Source organism: Camelus bactrianus, chromosome 3 (assembly GCF_048773025.1).
Source record: "Camelus bactrianus isolate YW-2024 breed Bactrian camel chromosome 3, ASM4877302v1, whole genome shotgun sequence".
Classification (NCBI taxonomy): Eukaryota; Metazoa; Chordata; class Mammalia; order Artiodactyla; family Camelidae; genus Camelus; species Camelus bactrianus.
The window spans coordinates 137,370,373-137,394,387 of NC_133541.1; the positions used below are offsets into that span (position 1 = coordinate 137,370,373).

The following is a 24,015-nucleotide window of genomic DNA, read 5'->3' on the forward strand; positions in this document are numbered from 1 at the left end:
GAAAGTACATATTGTAGATATATTTTTCAAGCATGCATGCTTTTTTCTTTTATTATTTATAGTTCTACCCTCTCATCTCTTGGTGTGACTTTTCATGGAATCCAGGAAACAGTCCTAAGCCACCTGCCTCTTCACACTTCTCCGTGGTGGTTTTCTTCCCTGACTAGAAGAGGGTTCTGCATAGGAAATTTTCTTTGTTCCCCTTTTCTTGGAGTCACTCTGTCTCCCCAACTCTCTCCTGTCCATCTGTCCATTTCTCTACCCACTGATTCTTCTGACATGTTCCAAAAAGCATTTCAGGCAGCTTACAGAAGAACAGATACCAAATAAACAGGTGAGGAAATGGGGCCAAGTTCAGACAGTGAGGCTAGGAGGCGAGCCTGTGTGGGAGATGCAGGCGTGAGACACACGCCTCAGCCCTGTGACTTATAAGATCGACAACAACAGTGTGCCTGAGGCTCCCAGCAGACACAGGGAAACAGGGTTTGTGGGAGATGCTCACTGGCTGTGAAATAAATAAGTGGCTTAGGAGATGCCCAGCCTTTCCAGCTACTAAGGCTTAGGAGAATATTTTGAGTTTCTTCCAAAATCAGAGTATTGCATCTTTTCTTTTTTCAGAGATCTATGTATAGTTTTTTACATTCTATACCTGGAAATTTCTCCAAAACTGCTTCCCACGTGAGTCCCATGGCTCGGGAATGGGGTGGTTCTGCTCATTGACGGGGGTTGGCCAGAAACAGAAAATGACAGCCTCAAAGGAGCCTGGGATTTGTCAGTTATGTTTTGTCAGTGCTGTAGATTTCAGAAAACGCTTTCACCGTTTCTCTCCATCTGAGGTGGCAGCGTGCTCTCTTAGCAGCATCAGGAGCTCAGGGCCGCGGGATGGTGGGGGCTGACTGCACTGCTATCAAGACAGCTGTGCCAGTCACTGCAGGCGTGGTGATTTTACATAGTGCATTTCATGTTCTTTAATAGGTTTCAACAGGTAGTTAATTAACTGAGTTAATTAACATTTAAAAAATATGATGCTTTGTTGAAAAGACAGTTATAGGCAGAATATAAGTTGTGAACACTTTAAAAACGGTTTCATTACTGAAATTTTAGTAGGGAAGATTTAGTTTATCTTATTTACACCTCTCTTCAAAAGTAACAAAGAAACAAGACAGAAAAAGCAGAGGATGATTTCTGTTCTTCCTCTCGGCTTGCAGGTGCCCTCACCTCCAGTGGCATCCATCCAGACACCAGCACTGACACTGGCCGTGCTCAGAACTGCCTCAGCCCTGAAGACACAACTGACAAATAGAAGGGGGACACGCCCTGTGACAGCAGGTGCTCTCACTTTGTGGGTCCTTATGTAACTGCGCAGTGTTATTCAGGATCGCCCGTTCTACACTGTGTGACGCTGCTGCCGTGTCTCCTAGATATTTCTGTAAGTACTCGTGTATTTTTTTCAATGTGTGGTACTAGACATCTAAAAATGCTTTTTTCAGATGAAAAATAATGTGTATTTAATATAATAAGTCTTAAAAAAAGGGACAAAAGGGTCTATCCTGGTCCCACTACTCAGAGATAATAATTAACACTTTAACATCTATTTTCAGTTCTTTTCATCAGTGTGTATTACGTCTGTCATAAAAACGAGCGAGCACTCTGTGCCTGTTTACTTTGTGGAGACCTCCATTTTTCATTCGGCTTATTACACTTTTTTCTACAGTATTCTCTCTCCCCTGGCATGATTTTTAATGACCAGTATAGCATTCTGTCTTGTGGAGGCAACGTCCATTTTACTTCGGACTTAAATAACCTTTTAAATTCCAAGTATATTTAACTGAAATACTGAAAAGAGAACTGTGGTGGTACCGAAAGGCCCCTACATCCCTTCCCCTTTTTTTCCTGAGAGTAAAAACTGCTGACAATGTGGTGTATATATTTCATGACCTTTATGCCTGTCATATATATATACACATACATACATACATGTATATGAGAAATCTATGTATATGTGTGTGTATATATGCTTTATTGAAAAATAAGGCCATACTATATGTTTTGTGCAGCTCGGTTTATTCACTGAGGTGTATATCATAGACGTCCTCCCACTCCAGACTCACCCGGTCCTTTCAGATAGAGTAGAGGGGTCTCCTGATGTGCAGTAGATTTGGTCTCTTGTGTAAGGACACCTTTGGTGGGAGAGTACTGTGGACAAGGCCTTGGACCACGCCAAAACGCCTGCCCCTTAGTGCCCACAGCTCGCCTTCATTTACCGCATCATTGTCTTGATGGTGGATACTTAAGTTTTCTCCATTTTCCACTGTCAGAAAGGGTGTTTGACTGGCGTCCTTCTTGTACAAACATTCCTGTGATCTTGTATGAGTATTCCTTTAGTTAAGGTTTCTGGAAATTTAGTCCCTGGATGTGACAATTACATACATCACAGGCTCCTTTCAAGTGACTCTAGAAATTCCTTCTCCTGCGGGGAATGAAAAGATGTAGAATAACTTATGTAACCAGTTCTCTATCGCTGGATATGATTTCACTTCAGCTTTTCTTCCCACCATTGTAAACAGTGCTGTGTAAATGCTCTGATGAGTACATCTTTTTGAACTGATTTTTTTTCTAAGCGAAACTATTCCTAAAATGGAGTTCAGTCTGTGTGTACACACATTTTTCAGAGTTTACATATCCATTGACACGTCATCCTCCAAAAAGATCGCTCAGTTTGTTCTCTCAAAGATGGACACTACCTAGAATATTTTTTAAAAACATTTGCCAATATGATGAGCAAAATTGCTTTTTCATTGTTTTAGTTTGCACTTGATGACCAGTGAGGTATTGAGCATTTTTCACTCATTAGCCATCTGACTTTTAAAAGGTGAATGATCCCTTTTGTCTTTTGCACACATTTAAGTGAGGGAGCTTCTTGTTGCTTTGTGACAGCTCTTTGTATGTTATGAACATTAACCCCTTGTCTTCATTAACATGTATCACAGAGCTTTTTCTTGTCATTTCTTGCCTTTCATTTTGTTCAGTAGGTTTATTTTTGTTGTGGCCGAAAATAATCTTAAGACAGTAAATGTCTTCTTTTTGGGTTTTATCCTTGATAGTATTCTTAGAAATATTTTCTTATAATGGTATATATCTCCTCTGTAGGATTTTTTAATCTCTATGATGGAGATGATAATACTACTTTTTATAGTGAGGAGAAGTTGAATTACTATAAGCAAAGATTTGTATTTGCTGTTATTAGTACTTTCTAATATTTACATCACTATCTGTAATTTTTCTTGTGGTCATTATGACTGGAATAGAATTTGTTTTTTCCAGGTGATTCTCTGATTGTCCCAAGACAATTATTGAATTCATACTTTGCTCTTTGATTTGAAATCCCAACTGTACAAAATATTTATGTACACTAGAGTCTCTTTTTGAGCTCATGGTTTATTTCTGTCAGTCTTACTTTCTTACTCCAGTGCTATATCTTACATATTGTAAAAATTTATTTAATATCTGACAGTGCGATTTTTTTTATTCTTTTTTCCATCCCCAATTTTCTTGTCTAGTATTATGAGTTTATTATTCCTGAAGAGTTCCAAAATATTTTGTTCAAGTTAAAAAAAAACAGATAAGAGCTCTCATGGGAATTTTTAGTAAGTTTTGAATTATTCTTAGGAGAACGTTCATCTTTACAAAACTGCTTTCCTCCATACAATATGTTGATGTCTCTGCATTCACACTTCTTACTTTACCCCTCAGTACAGTCCTGTGTTTCTCCATGTACAACATGGGCATTGTTTTTGAGTTTATTCCAGATTATTGTTGAAGTTTTTGTTAATTTTGTAAGTGAGAATTTTTTGCTATTATATTTTTTAACTGTTAAAACTGACACCTAGGAAGGCAGATTCAATTTGTAAATACTCACTTTGTAACTTGTCATTTAAAATTGTAAGTATTAAGTACTTGTTACAGAATAGTTTCTTTTCTGTTTTTAAAAATTTGTTTCCAAGATTCTCAAAATGGTCATAGCTAAGTAGTATAGGTGGGGAGACAGATGGAGAGAGGTAGTGTGGCTCATGTACAAACTGTGAGCACTTTCATGGCTGCCTTTATGCTGGAAAAGCCGCTGAAGAGCCCAGGTAAGAACAGGGGTGGCTTTGTACGCACTTGAAAGCCAGCTTTCCTGCCTGTATGGAGAAGCCTGGTGAGTGAGGCAGATATATGATCAAGGTCGAGTGGAGGTTATTGGCTGCACAGAGCACTGTGTCTGTGAGAACAGGATACCATCGCCATGGGAAATGCTTGGTGCCAGGAACAATGCAGGGAGCTGGGAAGCCTGTCTGTTAAGGATTTTCCAGCCCTGGGAGTGGGAAGATCAGACTCTCCATTCAGATCTGAGTTTGAATTCATCCTCTTTAGTTTACTGGTCCTCTGACTTTTCTCAAGTTATACATCCTCTTTGAACTCCTGTTTTCTTGTCTCTCAAAACAGGAGAATTACGGCCTGCTGCTAGAGTGTTTGATCAGGGTAAATAATTTGTGTCTATAAGATGCCATGTACAGTCACAATCTCAGTGAGAAATGGGCTGTCGCCTCTTCTTCTGCAACTCAGTGCTTGATGAGACATGGGGGAAAGCCAGTCCCTAATTTGTGTGTGATGCAAGTAGGAACAAAATTAAAGTCTTGCCTTTCCCTAGTAGTATTCTTACTCCTTTGCTTCATTTACTTCTTTCCTCCTTTCCTTTCCCCTTTCCCCTCCTCCATCAAAAGATCCTGGGACTCTCTCAGAACACTAGATTCAAGTTACTTTAAAGGTTGGCTCATCCTCATGAAATGACAGTAACATAAAAAAAATCTGTACACATCCCAGAATGCATTGTATTTGATTTACACACACACACGCGTGCACAAAAACACACACACAATCAGGCTACCTCCCACTTGCAGAGGGTGAAGGAACACTTTTTCTGAGTTTTCATTCACTGAGCGTGAGAACAAAGTCTCTTACGCAGACTTTCACCAGCCTTCGTGCATGGTGTTTTTAATTGGATTTCTGCTTTTTGGCCATAGATATAGTATCCTAATAGAAGAGAGAAAGTGAAGACATAGACATTCTGCTGAGATATTGGTGTCATCATATTTGAGTTGGAAAGGGCTTAAGACAGCATAGAGTCATAACTTTTTATGGGTGAGAATCCATGATGGTGTAACTTGGACAAGAACCTGGGTCTTCTGCCATCTTGTCCATGTGGGTGAAAAGGCAACTGGGTGGGGGATGGCAGGGATCTTTCTTGCTTGAGTTCCATGGTCTTGCTAGTTTTCATTGCTCAGCTGCCTTTAGTTTATGTCCATGAGGCCTCTCATGGGAAGGTCACTCTGTCCTGATAGATTGTTTCTTATCAGCAAAAAGCTCTGGACCCACTCATATTTCCCAGAGTTTTCTGCTGACCTGCTGACACTTTATATAAATGAGACCAAGAAACTACTGAATATAAAATCCTTATTGTTATCGTTTGCCCTCGAGTTCCATAGGAATGGGGTGCTGTCTCAGGCTGTCTAATGCTAGATCTGAACAAAGATAGGGTGATAGGCTGTGCTGCTGGACCTCCACAGTCGAAGGGGATTTCCACCTTAGTTTTTAGAATCAGGCAGATGAGTTCAAATATTGCCTTTACCAGTAATTATCTTTGTGACTTGGGGGAGAAACTGTACTTTTTTGTGTCCAATTTTCTTTGTTTGTAAATAAGTTCAGTATTTATTTTAAGGTTTCAGTTTTAGAATTGAATGAGCTAATTCCCTCATTTATACCTAAAATAGTGATCGCGTGGTTCTATGCTGGTGCTTTGGAGGTTGATTACTATGGGACTCGGCAGTGAGAATGGGGGTGGTGGACCCCTGGATAATAGAGCTTATATTCCAGGATATGCTTGTAAAAGACTGGATGTGCAGTGGATTTTTAGTAAATATCCACTCCTTTCCTACTCTGCTTTGATTGTGTATATATCTTTATACTAATATATGAACAATTTTTATTGCAATTTAAATATCTTTGTAGTATTTACAATATGTAGCTATAAAAAATACGTGAAATAAAATGATTTGACTTTTATTTTCTTTTCAATAAGCAAAACAAAATAAAATAGAAAAGAACAAAGTTTTGAAGGAGTAGAAATAATTTTATTTCCATGGAATCAATTCCGAATAATAGGTTTTTTGGTCGTGTTCTTAAACAGCATATAAAATTGATTGGTTGTGACATACTGGAAATGAGGAAACAGTGGAGACATACTACCTCTAATGCAGTCATTTATTTACCAAGTCCAAACTCGTTCTGCTTGCTGCATGACAGGCCAATAAATCAGGAGATGAGCTTTTGGAGTAAGGAGTAGTGACTTTATTTGAAAAGCTGGCAGACTCAGAAGATGGCATACTGATATCCAGGAGAACTCTCTTCCCCAAGTCAGAATTCAGTCTCCTTTTATACTAAAAAGTGGTGGGGGTGTGGTTGGTTGTTGCAAACTTCTTGCTGTACGAATTGATTTCCTTGGAATCCTTTGTTCTTGCAGGTGTCCATGTGGGTCAAATCATGGCGCCCCTGTAAAACCTCAAAAAAAAACAAAGTTTATTTTTATTTTGCAACTTGCCATCTCTACATAAGTGTAGAAGAGCTAACATCCTTAAAGATCAGAGCCCGCAGAATAGGCCCTCCTGGATATTTCAGGCTAAAGGCAACTTTCTTTTACAAAAGGTGCAGAGATAACAAGTCTTAGCCTAGAAAACAGGGTACAGGTTTAAAGCCAAATGAACACATCTAACATGGAGTCAAATTTGTTCTTTTCTATTACAATTTCTTTTTCCACCTCATAGATAATTTTAGTAAGAAACATGAGCAATTTTTTTACTTTTGCTTCTTAATAACGGATAAGTGGCCCAACTACAGTTTTGTGAACAGGGATGCTGTGCGGGCATAGGGGTCACAGCAAACTCTTGTTGGGGGTGGTCGACCCTGCAACATGTCTGATGCCCTGTGAGTGTTGGTGAGGGTCCCCCTAACCAGGGGCTCTCTTCAGGAACCACCATGTGGGTATTGACCTCTGGAGACTTCTTTTTCAGCTGTAGGAAATTTTTTTAGATGCTGTGATGAAAAAATCACTACAGCTGGGGATAATCAGGGAATAAAGGAAGGGGAAAAGGGCTTGGAGTAGTGTAGAAGAGGACAGAAGATCAGGGAGCCTGGGGGCTTGTGGGCAGGGCCACGGGAGAGAGAGTAGCAGAGGTGGGGAGGGGCCCGGCTCCAGAACCAGCTCCTGCACCTTTCCCTGCACCCAAGCCTCACAGCTTTTAATTGGGCCCAAGACTCTTTCCTGTCTGGATGTCACCCTGGGCAGAACGTTGAGAATCGAAGGTAAGGGGTGGGCAGCACTCACCTAGGGGGTCACTGAGGACTTTGGTCAAGTCCACAGTGCCTTTTCTAGTCATGTGTCTTCACTTGTTCTTTATCTCAGGATCTGAGAAGCAGGAGCAGGGAAATCAGGGAGAGATCCAGGAAGACATTTGACTCTGTTAAGAGACGACAGTCACAGCGACACGGGGAGCGAGGACACTTGCAGCAAAGTAAAATGACTTCACAAATATTGCATCAGAGCTGCAGGTGTGAGAGAGCCTAAGCCTGTCTCAGAGTGCAGGGGACAAGAGGAAAGGAATGGTAAAATTAACACTGACAATTGAAATTTTGTTAAATAGCCTGCTAATATTAATTGTATCAAATGAATGTATGCAGGTGTATTTCTATGATCATTTATAGGTACACACAACCCCACCAGCCCCTCTTTCTCCCATCGGGGATGGGCTTTCTCAAGCACAGTGCCCCTCCTGGTTGAGTGGGCCACGCTGCGGGTCCTCGCCTGGGGCCAGGCTGCTGCAGGGCACTGAGTCCCCGAGGCACGGCCTGGGAGACATGACAGGAACATCTCTGCTCATAACTGAGAGCCTCCGTTTCCCCCTGCAGTGTAAGAATGCCGGTGACTCAGTTAGAAGCATGCATCCAACCCGTCCTTCCGTGTCATCACCATCTAGAATCGGTGCCTGAATCTCCTGAATTTCTCCAGAATGTGGTTTAAAATCACCTTCGACAATTGAGTGTGTGTCCTCTTACAAGTGGAGGAATTGCTGCCGTTTCCCTGGAAATTACTCACCACTAGTCCATCTGATTTTTCTGTGCTAGGATTCAGTATGGCCTGCTAAAAATTCTGCAGTCAGATCTTGAAACACTGATGAAGAGGATTATTTATTTTATTTCTTTATATGATAGTGTTTTACTTTCAAAATTCAGAGTTTTCGGTTCTTTCAAAAATTTTTTGGGGGTTTGGAGAATCAACGTTTCTCTTACCATCTTTGTGACTTGTTGCTATATGCCTCTCACCTGTCTTCTGTCACTTGTGAGGCAGTTCCATTTGTGACCCTGTCCGGTTTGTTCATGTTATAAAATATAAAGTCTGTAAAAGTACAGTCCCTTTTACTCCGAAGACATTCCACAAGTACTACTTAAATCTGGGTGTGGTTTTTAGAAGACAGAATCATTAGAACATGTACTTGCAGGTTGCTAGTGCAAAATCCCCAAATCAATATTCTAGCTCAACATCTAAAATCTTTCTAATCTACCTTGGATTTGTATGGATAAGTGAAGCAGTTTGCTAAGAAATCAAGACCAGGTTTAGAATACAGGCTGGTGTAGCTCAGCAGGTCCTCCCATGCTGATGCTCTGCCAGAGGGTGGGGCCAAGGGGAGAGGGCGTGTCCTGCCCTTCCTGAGCTGACAGTTTGACGGCAAAGACCTTCACCAGGTGAAGAACTGGGAGTTTCTTCTAAGAAGAGTGGGTTTGAAAAGAGTCCTAAAAGCGCGGGAGTGACACAATCCCATTTGTCTCAAGTAGGGGAGAGCGGCTTTAGGGCCACTTGGGAGACTCGTGAGTCCAGGAGTGCAGTGTTGGTGGCTTCCACTTGAGTGGTGAGACGGTTAGTGTGTTAAAGCGAACAGATTGAAGACATGTTTCGATGGTAAATAAGAAAGGATGAATGCTGTCTGTGAAGTTAGAATGGAGTAAGGCCCAGGTTTCTGGGTGGATTAATGAGGTAAATGATAGTCCTGCTGTGCTGTGATGAGGGAAACCTGCAGAGGGAATTCTGGGGAAAATCTGATGAGTTCAGCTGTGGGTAAATGAAAGGCTGTTAGATGTGTGGACTGGGAGCTCTGGTGAGATCCAGTAGTGAGTAGGGGGAGGGGAGAGAGTCTTTCAAATCATTTTGTCTTGTGAACATACAAATAAGGATGAGCAATGACACACTTAACACCTCTATATTTTGGATTTAAAACCCAGTAACATTTTGCATTATTGACTGCAGAGGTTCTTAATTTTTTTAAGAGAAATAAAATAAATAGAAACAAAATAGTGGAGTTAATCAACATCTTAGATTTGATGTGTGTCCTTGTGTATATTTTGATACCTCATCTGTTTATAACTATAATCTACAAAAAGTTAACTTGCTTAGCATAAGAGTTAAACAGAGGGACGTGACACACACTGTTAGGGGTTGAAGCTGATCACCTTGGGCAAATTATGTCGCCTCTCTGTGCCTTAGTTGCATCTTCTGTGACTGCCCCTGGGCCCCTCATCACAGCTGATTTCCTAGACTTGATGTTGGGAGGGAGGCTGCTGAAGGGAGTAAGAAGTGGCAACTGCTAGGGATACTGAAGAGTGAGACAAAAGCAGATTAAAGCCTATAAACTTAGTACAAATACCCTCAAAAGAGAAAGAAACCTGCAGTGTTTTGAGCCACAGCGTAAGGAAAACAAAATCACGTGGACCCAATTCTCTTGAACATTTGAGTATTGTGGGTGGGAGGTTGTCATCAAAAAATTGTCGAGAAAAGGCCTTTTGGTTTCCCTTGACGTTTCCAGTAAGGGTGAGTTGCATAAGCAAACCCCCCCCCCGGTTCACAGTGGAAGGTGCCTTTTTGTGCAAAACTGACCAAAGGTTGGAAACCAGTCTTCAGCGGTGCTGGTAAATGAAGAGACTTCTGGATTGGGTGGGGCACTTGCTGTGACTTCCAGGTGACCTGTTGGCTGGGGACTGTTAGGCGGGCAGTAGGTTTGCAGGGAGACCCGGGCATAATCCCTTGCTCTGAGGCTTCTGGTCTGACTGGCAAACCTGGGCACCCACAGTCCTAATGGGGCAGCTCGTGATGTGGCCTGGGACACCTGCTGTGCTGAGGGCGAGAAGAGGGTTTCCCTGAGGGGGTGTCCCTACAGAGAGTGGAAACGTCCTCCTGCAGGGGAGGAAGAGCCTCTGAGCAGGGTGCTGGATGCACAGGCAAGACCACCCTGAGCACGGAGGGTTTGGGAAGCCGGAAGTCATACAGTGGCACGAGCAGCCTTGTTCCTGAGAGACTGGAGGTAAAAGATGCTGAAAAGGCAGGCTAGGTTCAGACCCTGTGGTGGGTTATGAGTGACAGGAAAGGACTGTTCAGGCAGGCACGAGAGAACCCTGTGGGCATCCCAGCTGGGGCGTCACGCCAGAGGGAGGAGCAGAGTTATAGACTTTGCCACTTATTAGCTGTGTGACTTTGAGCAAGATCACCCCAGTTCTCTCTATATATATCTTCATCTGTAAAGTGACACAGTGACAAGCTAGTGTCATCAGAAGGCTTAGTTTAGCTCTGATCCTCTGTGTCCAGTCCTGTCAGTGCTGCCCTGTGAGGTTCTGCAGCGGCTGCTCTTACCCTGAGATGGGAGGGCGTAGAGGGACATTGTAGCACCCGAGGGCAGGATGGGTTTGCTTTAAAAGCAGACATGTTGCCGCCTGCAGCTGCAGACCTGCAGGCAGTTTGATTGATGGTCGTGGAGAGAACTTTGGAGGCCTTAGCATCGTCTTAAAACTTGTATTCACTTAGGGACCGGATTTGCCTTTGCTGATTAATGTTGAAGATTTGGGCTTCTGGCAAAGCTGTTTTCAGAGATGGGTATATACGTAACATATCGTATAAAATAAAATGATTTTCTTAACGTGTGGGACTTTGCAGTTGTTGGGAACAGCTCTGTTGCTCTGGTCTCCACGGAGGACACTAGGGGTCAGCAGAGCGTGCGGGAGGGCAGGCAACCCACAGTGCTTTTGCCGGCTGTTCTCCCCAGTAGGGCAGTCTGCTGAGTTGACTCTTCTCTGAGTTTGGTTACCAGATGAGCAGACAGCAAAGTAATGAGTTCTGGTGGGACTGTATAATGACAGGAAGAAAGAGGAACCAGTAGTTTTTCAGGACTAGAACACGCTTTTGGTTCCTGATCCAGTGTATTCCATTACAGAAGTGATGAGTTGTGTCTATTCTGGGAGTTGATTGAAATAAACGTTCAGCCTAAAATTAAGAGTTGTGTTTCATTTGGCGGGAGGACTCAAGCCGGGATGACAGCCTCTCAGATCACTCTGAGGAACTGCTCCCAAGAGGTATGGGAAGAGCTAGGATATACAGGAGCTTTACAACAAAGACCAGGTAGTTGGAACAATAAAAGATTGCTTGTTATCTAAAGAAAGCCAGGTATCTCAAGTTCAAGTATTTAGTGGTTTTCTATGTATGGGAGGAAGCAAACATTTGGACTCACTGAATTCATACTTTAACAAGCACCTAGCTATATAGGGCAAGTATCCTGTCCTTTCTTATTCTGAGTCTGCTCAGAGGGCACCAATATGAGTGGCTGAGAGGCTGGGCTGCAGGCCTGTACTCGCTGGGGTGTGGCAGTGTCTGCTGATGGCTTGGCTTCAGGATTCTTTGTTTACTGACATGGTTGCAGTATTTTCTTTCACATTGTAGTACTTTCATTCACAGTGCTCCCCCTTGGTCCTAAATTCGACCAATATTTTGAGAGACGTTTCATGACCAATTTTGTCCCAGGGTGCTAGGATGGCTCATTCCTAGTTCAGGTGAAGTATCTTCTGAGCTGCCATTCAAGGTGTTAGTTTTTTATCAGACCCTGTTGATACTAAAAGTTCTCTGGATCGCCTGTCTTACTAGTCTATTATGATCCAGGAATTGTTTACCCTTCGTTGCTCATTACCATAACTAGAATCACACTATTACAATTATTTTACACAGAGTTATAAATTTTATCTATTCCTTCAAGATGTTTAGCCATCATCAATTTTGTAGGCCTAGTTACACTTGGGAAATGTAACAGACAACAATTTTATTATATAGATAGAATATAAGTAATTCAGCTAGTAACGTTTATAAAGTCATGAGTAAGAATTTAATAGTCGAGAAGTTATATTTTTGGGTTAAAATTTTCCTTGTGTTCCTGATTGAGTTTGAGTGATCTTATGCAAAATTTCATATTTATGGTCAGGGTCAGAGCAGGTATTAATTGGCCAGGTGAGGTCTCCCACCTTGTAAGATCAATAGTGGCCTAAACAGAACTATAATTTCTTTTTAGAATAACGTTTCTGAGGGCTATCTAGTTAGAGCCTTGGAGTAGGGAAACCCACCAAGGTAACACAGAAGTACTAGACATAGGTAATTTACCATAAACTTAGCAGCTGGAGTAGTTCATAATCAAAGGTAGGAGAAATTATCAAAGTAATTGGCATACAGGCCTGGTTCTGTGTCTTGGGTCTGCAGTCTTCTTCAGATGTTGACTTCTTCTCATCCTGACCTGGTAGATTCTTCTCCATTTGGGCATTGTTTTAAGGTGAGCAGTGCTCTATAGGCCAGTGCACTGCAGGGGCTGTTTCTGATAGGAAATGAATCTGAAAGTCCATTTCCTTCAGCTTTGGTGTGTATGGTCTTGTTAAGAGTACCTGATAAAAGGTCCTTCCATTCAGGTTGGAGACAGTTCTTTAAGTCATGCCTGTACCAGTATGTATATTCCCCTGGCTTCTGGTCATGGGGCATTGGATCTTTACCAAGGATAGATTACTGAGCCTCAGAAACAAACCTAGAGTGTTCTTTTCATAATTCAATTAAACTTTACAGCAATGTGACATAACAGCAAGGAATGATCTGGGAAATGTCTAAGTAAATATAGACCTCAATCAACAAAACTAGAAATTAATATCCACTAAAATATAATCTTTTTTCTCTCTAAAGTTACCCTCAGTTTTCTCAAATATAGTCAAATCAAGATTAATTTATTTACAAGCTAAGTCTGATTATTTGATTATATAGGCTTTTTTTAAATTGGCTGTGTTGGAACTTTTAATAAGGACTCTCAGGGTAGAATGTTAATAAGGTTTTCTTAGGCCCAGAATGCCTCGTCAAGGGCTTGTCATGGATTTCTGCCTTACAGATTTAGGTAAATTCTTTTCTCTTTAAAATCCTTAAAATACTTTGAGATTGCTATATCTGTTAGGAGATGATCTTCCTCATTTGTCTGATAGAGCCACTGGGGACCTTAGAGTTTTTAGTCTCTTAAGGGATCAGATAGAGAGAAAAGATAACTGTTCCAAGTCTGCGTACATAAGTATAATTTATCAAATTTCTGTGAAACATAACTAGCTTGAGGAGAAGAGTTTCTTTATGTCTGGGAAACAGGTTAAAAGCCAGTAGTATTTCAGACAAAATCAAAAATTATAACCATATTCACCAGTTTACTCAGTCCCATGTAACTAATTCTTTTACTCAGAGTATCCATTAGACCTTTAAAATTACTTACCCAGTTTAGTTCAGTGCTATAATTTGAAATTCATTTGAAATCAATAAATCTCCTTGAAGAGAAAGCAATTTGCAAAATCATCAGAAGGAAACAATTAACTGTATATAAATGACAAGTAATTTAAAAGCATGGTTAAACAACGTTACACTATAATCGATAAAGAAAGCTGGTCACTATAACTAGAATTATGACTGGTAACATTTCAGATATACCAGAATTTTAGGGAATCCATATAATTTCTAGAATATCTATATTAATAATATTTTCTCATACAATATAACCTAGGAAGATCTATTATTCATTTGACAATACCATGTTATTTAACATGTCAAATGAAACTTACTACTTTAAAATCTCTCTTTGGGATGTTTCAGGGGCCCTCTGTAGCATCCCAAACTTAACTGGAGATTAAAAGAACTTTAATTAGAAATTGATATTTGGGGAGCTTTTTAAAAGTTTTCAGAACACTTGGTCAGATAAACATATAGATCACTGTAAAGTAGTTCTTTTTCATTAACAAGAAAATACGTTAAAGGTAAAAGCAGAACAGGTCAGTTATGTGGTATAAGAAGCTTTACAATTTGTTATTGAAAGTGGATTAACATTTTTAGAAAATTTTGTCATCTTAACAGAGAGAAAACCAAATCTAGTCTTCTACCAGATTACTTCTAAGATTCATTTACTTTGCCCAAGTTGATTCTAAACTTAGACAATTCCGACAACGTACAAAACCCTTTCCTCAGGGTTCCTCTTCCACAAGCGTTCCACAGCTTACTATACTCACATTAGTGTGTCCTTTATTTTCTCTTCCATTCAGAAGTAACCAGCTTCAGAAGAAAGTCACTATTTTTTATTAACAAAATATAATTACATTCATATATCTTCCTTTACACATTTATCTTACTTTCCTAGGATACTGAGATTATACCCTTAATAATAGAGATTATTTCAGGGTAGCACCAACCATTTATTAATATTTCTAAACACCTTTACTTTCTCTGTAAGGGTAAGTTAAATGTTAAATAATTCATATTACAATCTTATTTTATCTGAAAGTGTCATAGCTATTTAATAAACTCCTATCATTTAACTCAATTTAGCACAACTCTAGAATTTAAAGATACCAAACATTTAGAGAGTATCTTAACCATACATTTTAAAAATATATTTTAAAAATTTACCCAAAGCTCTCATCTCATTTGCATTTAATTTACTTAAAATTTTACTACACCACATTACTATTTTTTTCTTGACAATTCTGCAACAGATATAACAGGATCTTATTTGACTTTCATTAAAACTAGGTACAGTAAAGGTATTGTACTTAATATTGATGACTTTAAAGATGTCTATATTAATTAGAACATACTTAAACTAAACAATACCAAGTGTAATCCTAATATTGAATATTTTCCAGTTCACGTAACGCTGAAAGTCAATTTGGTCAGTTTTTATTTTAAAAATACTTAATTTGTAAGCTCTTATTTTTTTTACGTCAAATAAGCAGAGATCTTTGACTTTGATTTTTTTTTTCAGCTGTAGAAATATCTCACATCTATAATGTGTACGCAGGCTTATAAACAGACAAAAGCTAGAGATCTCATAGGTTCACTTTAAAACTTACTTATAAGATAGGTATAATAATAGTTGGAGTAAGCTGAATTTGCTTGCTCAAATCACTAAGGCTTACTATTTATGAAACCGACATTTAAGATTTCTTGACAAATGCTGAAGGACACGTCAGAGTTATGAGTTCTAAAATGCCAAAAATTTCTTGGCCTTAAGTATTATCTCGTTGAGCTAATTAGGCTCATTCTAGGTCACTGTTTGCTGTATTTATATTTCTGATCTGCAAGACAAAGACAGACGCTTCCAGTTCCCCAGAGAACTGCTCTGTCACGCAGATCCAATTGTATCTCCTTAATTGGCTTTTTTTTTGTATCAGTGAGAAGAGCTGTAAACAAAGAATTCCATGTTTTAAAACTTTAAGATTTACTTTAGCATGTCTTCCAAAGCTTGCATAAGTTATTTAGTGAGGTCTCTTTTCCTTGGGTTATAAGTTAAACCCAGGGTAAACCTCTTACTTTATTGTCTATTAGCCACTGAATATTAGTTTTTAATTTTACGTTATATTGGAAGGCTCACGAAACTCTATTGGTTTCCTTTACTTTGTTCAATTAATATTTTCTAAGGGACAGATATGTGCCCAGCCTTATAATACCAAGAAGGGGAAGCGTTTTTCCATTGAAATATATCTATCCCACAATATAATTAAGCAAATGTTTTATATAAAGCCCATTTAATATACCAATTTTACAAACTTTATCTCAATTTTATTAAATCTCGTACCTTTAATTTTTATATTTATTAGGTTTAATCAGTAATTCCTATTTCTAGAAGGAGTGTCAGAAGCTTTTTTTTTGTGTGTGTGCATTGTATCTAATTATATAGAAAAGTCTCTGGGATTCCCAAGTTTCAGCCAAAGAGCTTAGGCCCTTCTCAATTTTCAATTTGATTAATAGGTCTGTTGTCCCAATCATTGATCAAGTATTTCAGTCTATAAATATGTATTTTTTTAGCTCTATAAATACATATATTTTAAACTGTGCTAAAGCGGACTTGTTTGAACTTTAATGTTGGGGGGGAGTAGGTGATCTCTTTGGCCCTTTTTTTTTTACTTTACATAGTGTAGTATCAAAACCTTGTATCTAAATCCAAAAATGTCCATTTTATTTATCTCATTCAAAATAACCATATAAAAATATTTATCCATTTGGGATAAGCCCCTTATCTTTATCTTTTTTGACATTTTTACAATCCTTTTTCCAGTTATTCAGCCTAATTAACATTAATTATTCTAAGTATTTATTAGCATCCCTAAAACCATTGATCGGAAAGGAAAAACACAAATGTAGGTTTTCAAACCAGTTTTTTTTTTTTTAACTAATTTCTTAGGTTAACCATTAGATATATTTTTCTACCTTTAAACTTGATTTTAATAGGTACCAATAAAACGGCTGTTTATAATGAGAGCTCTTTCAACTTTCACCAATTTAAAAGTTTTCCCAAATTAAAGGATCCATCATATGGCCATCAATTTATATATATATATATAAAGTGATTTTAAACCAATAAGATGAAGAGGCTTTTCCACATGACAGTGGGGGTGTTGCTTAAATAAAATTCAAAAGTTTACTTTCCAAAAGCTAAAAGCCTTTGTGGTCCAGGCTGATGGAACAACGGTTAAGATGGCAAAATATCTGAAAATTGGTACAATCAAAGGATTTTTGAGAATCCCAATTTATTTGCGTGGCCACAATATGTACACAATACTTGTACCTTTTGTATGACAGAGTCCAAGGTGTCGTTTAAAAAAAAAGAAACACATATATACATACATACACACACATAAAACACCCAGAGAAAGATAAAACATTTACATTTCAAGGACACAGGAAGAGAAATCCAAGTTCCCCCTAAATGGGATTTTGTTCTTATAAGTTCAGAATTCCAAAAAATATTTTATCAGGCCTGGTTAGTTACTTTCAGGGTGAGTTATTTTTTCTAATTCCTAATGAATGTTGTGAGTTTTGTACGTATATAAACCTGGCTAGTGTATTAGTTGGAGGCTGGCAATCTGTCATTTCTTTTTCTTTTCTGTTCTGTGTTTTTTTTTTTTAATTTTTTTTTTGAAAGTTCTATTTCCCATTGTAAGGTCGGGTTCTCAGAATAAAATTGCTGGTAAGATTTCCCACAGGGACAACACTATGGCATGAAGTCTTTGCCTCTACCATTCCTGTAATTTTCTCCATCACCCAAGAAAGCTGTTACCAGCCAGGAGGAGGGTCCCATTTTTGGAGTTGAAAGGTTCCTCATAAGAGTTTTACTTCTATTCCGAAAAATTCAATGGAGGTAACCAAATCGAGGACAACATTAGACCAGCCTCTTACCTAACCACTTAGTCCTGAACCCAGTGTCTTACAACTGGGACCCACTCAGGACGTTTTCACTGGGTGAGTATTTTCCTGGTATGTTTCCACCAGCCCCACTTCAGACGTCTCCTCAAGGTGGGTGTTTCCTGTTATCTTTCAACCAGGCCCCACCCAGTATGTCTCCACTGGGTGGGTTATTCCCCCCCAGTATCTTTCAACTGGAGGGCCAGGTACCTGGATACACCACAAAATAAAACTCAGGATCATCAACCAATTTGGGAGATCCGAGAACCAGGAGAGACTCACCCAAATTCATCTGGATTCCCCAAGGAGGCAGATGGGCACAAAGTGCCAATGCTGGTACCAAGGCTCCGGTAACTCTGAGAGTTCAGCTGGAGAGAAGTCTGCTCTGGGTCCCTTCCTGGTGTCCAAAACTTTTGACTGAAATACATGTGCAGCCTAAAAGTTAAGAGTTATGTTTTATTTGGCGGGAGGACTCGAGCCGGGATGACAGACTCTCAGATCGCTCGGAGGGACTGTTCCCAAGTGGTTGAGGAGGAGCTAGGATATATAGGAGCTTTACAACAAAGACAAGGTTGTTGGAACAATAAAAGATTGCTTGTTATCTAAAGAAAGCCAGGTATCTCAAGTTCAAGAATTTAGTGCTTTTCCATGTATGGGAGGAAGCAAACATTTTGACTCACTGAATTCATTCTTTAGACAAGCACCTAGCTATCTAGGGCAAGTATCCTGTCCTTTCTTATTCTGAGTCTGCTCAGAGGGCACCGTTGTGAGTGGCTGTAGTGGCTGGGCTGCAGGCCTGTCTTCACTGGGGTGTGTTGGCAGCCACTGATGATTTGGTTTCAGCATTCTTTGTTTACTTACATGGTTGCAGTATTTTCATTCACACTGTAGTATTTTCGGTCACAGAATGATTATGGATAATCTGCAAACTTGGAAAGCAACCGAGATGGAATTACTTCAGGTACCTTCTAATTTAATAAGCCGTGTGCAAACATAAACATGGAGGAAGCATACAAAAGGATTTGGTGGTGTAGGGAAGGTGTTCTGCACATTACAGGAGAAGGCAGAATTCCTTTTCTTTGTGGGCAGGGACGTAAGCCCACCTTTCTTTTCTGTAGTGGTTCCTGAGAACAGTATATGGTAATTAATGAACATTGAGAAACTGTGGCAAACATTGCATTCAAGAGCTGGCTGGCTGCAAACTTGTGTATTGGACAGGTGGATTTCATAGGCAAGTGGTCAGGTGGATGGGAGAGAGATGGATCCCAGGCCTGGGCCCAGATTCAGGTTTAAATCGCCATTTCCTCACCATGGGGCCTTGGACTAGAATGTAACCTCTCCTAACCTGTTGGTGAATCTGTGAAATATTGGTTTCTACCTGGGATTGTTGTAAGTTGTAAAGAGTATTATAGCACACATGAAGCACTTAACACACTGGCACTTAGCAGTGTTCACTGTGTGTGGACGTCCCCTTCGCGTGTGTCAGAGTCGTAAAGGCAGCATTTGTCTGTTGAGGATGCACTGGTAGCCCCTTGAATAGGTTGTGAATTTGGTTATTTCCTTTTGGTAAATCTGTGTGCCATGGGCAGTTATTTTCATGGACAGATGAGGAATCTCAGGGTAAAGAAGACTGTGTAATTTGCCCAAAGTCAGACCATAATTTTGGGTGCAGGGGCCTCAGTTCAGCATAGGCCCCTGGGCCTTCTGCCCTCTCCTTTCAGCACCTGAGCCAGATGTGTGCTCGGCTGTCTCCCAGCCCAGAATATCCAGCAGGGAGGAAGACATACCTGGCCCTGTGCTGCTTGAGCAAAACTCCGGGGTGGAGGCAGTTACAAAATGGATAAACATAAAAACAGATGACTGCAAACTGTGATCAGCTCTGAGAAGGAAAGGAACAGACCTCACCGTGCAGCGCTGGGAGCTTACCCGTCGGGGCTGCTCTGGGGGCGTTCATCTCAGCTAAACAAGCTCTGCTGCTGCACAAAGGCAGGAAGGCAGGGCACGTGTGACCAGGTAGACTGGGCCTCGTTAGTCATACTCATTCCCCATTAAGCGGCAGCTGTCATGGGCACTTACCTAGTAAACAGATGTTGGCCATAATCATCACGCACTTTGCTTGGTAGTTTTATTGGCCCCAACTTTGAGATGAGGTCATTGAAGCTGGGGAGTTTGCTGCATGCCCGTGATTACCGTGAAAATACCCCCACTGGTCTTTCAACCTAGACTGGCGTGGCTGTCATGCCCCAGCCCTGTGAATGGCATCGTGTAGCTTCTCCCAAGTGGCCCAAATGACTGATATTGATTTTCTTAATTCGTAGGAAATGGTATGTGACAGTAGGAGAAAAAGGTAGTAAGAAATTGTTTGGAAAACTAGAAAAAAATTCAATTCTTCCCCAGCTGGGGGAGCGTAAGCTCTGTCACACACTCCACTCACTGCCTGTCACCTCCTCCCTGCCGACTCCGTGTTCAGAAGCCACTCTGAGCCTTTGAAGAACATTTTGCCTCATGACACTGTTGACTAGGACCTGCGACCTCTCTGTCCCTGGTTAACAGTCTATTCAAAGCCATTTAAATTTTATGCAGGCTCCTCCGCTCAGATGTAAGAATAGCCTCTTTAAACTTCTTGATGCAGCTCCTTAATGAGGATCTTGTGAAGGAAACCTAGTCAAAACCTGGGATGTATGCACATAGTGACCGTAAACTCAGCACTTTGTGAAGTTCAGAATCAGATGGGTGGGAGACTCAGGAAAGGCTTTTTAAGGTAGAAAGGGGAAAGTGAAAGGACGCAGGCTGTGTAAGACTGAAACATCTCGGTCCCAGCCAGCAAGGCACCTGCGTTCAGGATGGTGGGTGGAGAGTGCAGAGTTGTCACAAAGAAAGAAGTGGTGGGATGGGAGGGAGGACAGTTAGGTACTTTACTGGGGAGGGAAATAGTGGGCTGAACATTTCCTGGTTGAACAAGAGGACTGTGACATGATGTGCTTGTATTTTGGAGAGAAGGGTTTTGTGGGGACAGGCCTAGGGAGAACGCTCTGTGGCTGGGGAGTCAGCACAGCAAAGAAACATAGAGAACCGGGCAGACCCCAGGGCCCCTGCTGGGGGAGAGGCTGCCCACCAATTCGAGCCCTTGGGGCTGCTTCTGTCCCTTAGCCGGGGCCTTAGAGCTCCCTTCACAACCCAGTCCTGTTGATACTAGAAAAAATAAGTGGGGCATGAGAAGGGCTGTGTCCCAGGCTTTGGTTGAGCCCCTTGGGTGTGCCCTGCCAGATGTGGGTACTTGGCTTCATGCAGGAAAGTATTCAAGGGCAAGCCACTGTTGAGTAAAGGTAGATTTATTCAGAGAGATTTGTTGAAAGGCAAGAGATATTCCACGATGTGTGGGGGTTTGATGCTCAGATTAAAAGTAGGTACACACTCCACAGAGTGTGGGCCTTCTCTGAAACGGGAGAGAGAGGTGTGACCCCTAGGCAGTGCTGTGTTGCTTGTATTCATGGGCTTGGTGGTTTCATATGCTAATAAGTAGAAGGACCAGCCTAAGGGCAAGGGGCTGGAATTCACAGGGAGTTGGCCATTTCCCACCCTTTGACCATTTTTGTCTAGCCTTGGGACTGCCATGGTGCCTGGGGGCTTGTTATTCACCATGTTACTATTACAACGGGTGTGTAATGAAGCTCAAGATCTGCTAGAACTTAAATCTCTTCATCCTGAGCCTCAAGGCCTTTTGGGGGTTGAATCCTTCACCATTTTGATGTTAATTGCTTTGGCCTTCCTTGAATGGCTGTGCTCTGCCCCCTTCCATCCTGTCTCACTGTGATGACACAGAGAGAACAAAGGCCCGGCCCTGGCTGTGCTCCTGCATTTAACAGGGGGAGGGGTGGGGTAGGCTGAGGATGACTCTGGGTGGTGTGAAAGATGTTTCAGATTTTCCCACGTGGGACATGGGGACCTGCCAGCTGCACCGCAGATTTATCTCACGGGCATTATCGCTTGTGTCACTCATTTGTTTCTATTTTTCTTTTTTTTTTTTAAGTATTTAATCTAAATTTAATATCAGGGTTTTTTAGGAAACAAATTTCTCTTTTTATTTTCTTTGGGGCTCTTTTTGGGGGGGTAGGTAATTAGGTGTATTTATCTGTTAGTGGAGGCCCTGGGGCTTGAACCCAGACCCTGTGTATGCTATACACACGCTCTAACACTGAGCTCTACCACCCGCCCCTTCATCTTTTTCTTTTTGCTTTAGCTGCCAAAAATCTTACAGCTGAATTTCTAGTCAGCCTTTAACACTTACCCTGACTTCATGGCATCCATTTTTATGACTTTACCTCCCCCTGGTTTCATTTAAGTATTGAATCTCCATTTTCTTTTCACTCTCACTTTTGTCTTTTTGTTGTTATTGTTGTTAAGCTGTGTTTAAAAAATTGTTTAAATTCTCTTTTAGCAGGAGGCTGAAATTAAATAAATATGTAAATAAACATCACACTTAAATGCTTTTATACATTCTAAGCTGTTTAGTAGTTACTTAAAAACTGGACTGATATTAAAGTTATAATATTTTTACATTATTTTTTAATTTTTTCAAAAGGTATAGCTGATTTACAATATATGTTTCAGGTGTACAATAGTTGCTCCATTTATAGTTATTGTAAAACATTGACTGTATTGCCTATGTTGTAAGATACATCCCTCTAGCGTGTTTATGTTACATGTAGCAGCTTGTATAAGAAAGTTGGGTAACACAGAGTCTGGGGCATTGCTGTGTCTGACTCAGGTTCCAGGTCACCCTGCCTGTCAGACCCCAGGCCCTCACAACTGTCTGCAGGGCAGCGAGTGGAGGCAGCTCTCATCAGCGCTGGTACCAACCTCTGAGTGGCAGTGACAGCAGTGACTGTCTGTGGACGTGCAAAGTGTTGTTCCAGGAGATTTACATGCATTTCTTCATTTATTATTTAAAGCCCTCCTGTGAGGGATCGTTTTAGGTTTTTAATGAATAATACACTTTATTTTTAATTTAATAGACTTCAAACTTCCGGAAAATTTACAGGAGTAGTACAATGAACACTTAGATACACTTCACCTAAAAGGGCAGTATTTGTCCTTTTGTGTCTGGCTTACTTCAGCATACTTTTTTAAGGTTCATCCATGTTGTAGCCTGAAACAGTAATTTATTCTTTTGGTTTAATAATATCTTTTTTCTTTTTCTTTTTTTTGTTTTTGGTCTATTTAAAAATAGTTTCATTGAAGTCTAGTCAGTTTATAATGTTGCATCAGTTTCTTGTTTACAGCACAACACTTCAGTTATATAGGAATATACATGTATTCATTTTCATATTCTTTTTCAACATAAGTTACTATAAGATATTAAACATATTTCCCTGTACTATACAGTATAAACTTGCTGTTTATTCTATACATAATCAGTATCTGCAAACCTTGAACTCACAAGTTATCCCTTCCCACACCGTCTCCCCTCTGGTAACCATAGTCTGGTTTCTATGTCTCTGTGTCTGTTTCTGCTCTGTAGATAAGTTTCTCTTTCTTTTTTTTTTTAAGATTCCACATATGAGCGATCTCATATGGTATTTTTCTTTCTCTTTCTGGCTTACTTCTCTTAGAATGACATTCTCCAGGTCCATTCATGTTACTGCAAATGGCATTATTTTATTTTTTTTTATGCCTACGTAGTAGTCTATGGTATAAATATACTGCAACCTCTTTATCCAGTCATCTGTCAGTGGACATTTAGGTTGTTTCCATGTCTTGGCTATTGTAAATAGTGCTGCTGTGAATATTTGGGGGAAGGTGTCTTTTTGAATTAGGGTTACTTCTGGATATATGCCCAGGAGTGGGATTGCTGGGTCATAGGGGAAGTAAATTTTTTGTCTTTTGGTGAATCTCCATACAGTTTTCCACAATGGCTCCACCAAACTTCATTCCTAGCACAGTGTAGGAGGGTTCCATTTTCTCCACAGCCTCTTCAGCATTTATTGTTTGTGAACTTCTGAATGATGGCTATTCTGACTGGTGTGAGATGATACTTGATTGTAGTTTTGATTTGCATTTCTCTGATAATGATATTGAACATTTTTTCATGTGCCTATTGGCCATTTGTATGTTTTCATTGGAGAAAAGTTTCTTTAGCACTTCTGCCCATTTTTGGATTGAATTGTTTATTTTTCTTTCTTATGAAGTGTAAAAGCTGTTTATATATTCTGGGAATTAACCCCTTGACAGTCTCATTGAATGTAAATATTTTCTCCCATTCCATAGGCTGTCTTTTTGTTTTGCTTACTGTTTCCTTTGCTGTGAAAAAGCTTGAAAGTTTAATTAGACCCCACTTGTATATTTTTGCTTGTATTTCTATTGCTTGAGTA

The 24,015-nt window shown here is 40.3% G+C and overlaps 1 long non-coding RNA gene across 5 annotated transcripts in view; it reads left to right on the plus strand.

The window, feature by feature from the left end:
• LOC141577157 (uncharacterized) overlaps positions 1-24,015 on the plus strand; it is an 89,129-nt gene that overhangs the window by 55,854 nt on the left and 9,260 nt on the right. For 3 of the 5 annotated variants that reach the window (XR_012505814.1, XR_012505811.1, XR_012505810.1), the window contains 2 exons: positions 619-678; positions 1,209-1,429. This is a non-coding gene — a long non-coding RNA (uncharacterized LOC141577157). The remainder of the gene's footprint in view (positions 1-618; positions 679-1,208; positions 1,430-24,015) is intronic. The other 2 variants (XR_012505812.1, XR_012505813.1) reach the window with 1 other exon arrangement.